Source organism: Colobus angolensis, unplaced genomic scaffold (assembly GCF_000951035.1).
Source record: "Colobus angolensis palliatus isolate OR3802 unplaced genomic scaffold, Cang.pa_1.0 Scaffold22, whole genome shotgun sequence".
Taxonomy (NCBI): domain Eukaryota; kingdom Metazoa; phylum Chordata; class Mammalia; order Primates; family Cercopithecidae; genus Colobus; species Colobus angolensis.
In genome coordinates this window covers 3,745,742-3,747,007 of record NW_012115377.1, presented here as the reverse complement: position 1 = coordinate 3,747,007, position 1,266 = coordinate 3,745,742, and the positions used below count along the sequence as shown (strand labels likewise).

At 53.6% G+C, this 1,266-nt stretch overlaps 1 long non-coding RNA gene across 1 annotated transcript in view; it reads right to left on the bottom strand.

Moving 5' to 3' along the window:
* The window catches only part of LOC105512883, a 17,624-nt gene extending 17,065 nt beyond the window's left edge, over positions 1-559 (bottom strand). The window contains exon 1 of the long non-coding RNA XR_001001924.1: positions 348-559. This is a non-coding gene — a long non-coding RNA (uncharacterized LOC105512883). The remainder of the gene's footprint in view (positions 1-347) is intronic.
* Between the last annotated feature and the right edge of the window lie 707 nt (positions 560-1,266).

Below are 1,266 nucleotides of genomic sequence, written 5' to 3'. Positions count from 1 at the left end.
GAGTAGCTGGGATTACAGGCATGCGCCACCACACCCAGTTAATTTTGTATTTTTAGTAGAGACGGGGTTTCTCTATGTTGGTCAGGCTGGTTTTGAACTCCCAACCTCAGGTGACCCACCCTCCTTGGCCTCCCAAAGTGTTGGGATTACAGGAGTGAGCCACCGGGCCGGACCTCTACAGCCTTTTGATGGGATCTCCCCTCTTCACAGGTAAGGAAATGAAAGCTTAGTGCAGCAAGGCAATAGCCACGTGGGAAGTTGCAACCTTCTGGGTCCTGTGAGCCCTGCTGGTGGGTGGCTGTCCCAACGTACCCCCTTCCTTCCTACCCTCCCTCATGAGCTCCTACCCCGGGCACCAGGAGCCCCTGCAGCATGATGTCACGGATCTGCCACCCCCGCTGCGCGCTCCTTTGAGCCTTCTGTCGCAGCAACTGGCCCAGCCCTACGTGGCAGAAGCCATATTTGGTCGCCATATTCTTGCACTGCGTCCCTTTGCCACAGCCTGGGCCGCCCATCACGAAGATGACCAGAGGGGACTTAATGATGTCTGTGGCACCCAGGAAGAGGGAAGCAGATGGGTTAGTGCCTGTAGGGGCACAGGTGGCCCTGGGTGACATTGGAAAAAGTCTCTTGGCATACTCTCTTTTGCTGTAGGGTGGCATCTTGGAGGCATGTTTCTGTTCTCAAGGGTATAGCCAGGCACGTTGTGTGTTTGCACCGCTTGGATGAAGATGTGAACTTGAGGCCAGGTGTGGTGGCTCACACCTATAGTCCCTGCACTTTGGGAGGCTGAGGTGGGTGGATCCCTTGATGTCAGGAGTTTGAGACCAGCCTGGCCAACATGGTGAAACTCCGTCTCTACTAAAAATACAAAAAAAATTAGCTTGTGTGGTGGCACACACCTGTGATCCCAACTACTCGTGAGGCTGAAGCAGGAGAATCGCTTGAACCCAGGAGTGGAAGGTTGCAGTAAGCCGAGATTGCGCCACTGCACTCCAGACTGGGCAACAGAGCAAGGCTCCGTCTCAAAAAAAAAAAAGAAAAAAAGAAAAAAAAAATGATGTGAACTTGAGCAGGCCAGGCCCTTTGCACATGGCATCTCCTTAAAGCATCCTGATAACTCTATCATCACATTTTACAGTGGAGGGAACCGAGGTTCAGAGAGAGGCAGGGAATTACCCATGCTCCCAGTGTCAACCCATACTCCCCTTCCCTCTGTCCCAGCCCCATCCCATACTCCCCTTCCCTCTGTCCCAGCCCCATCCC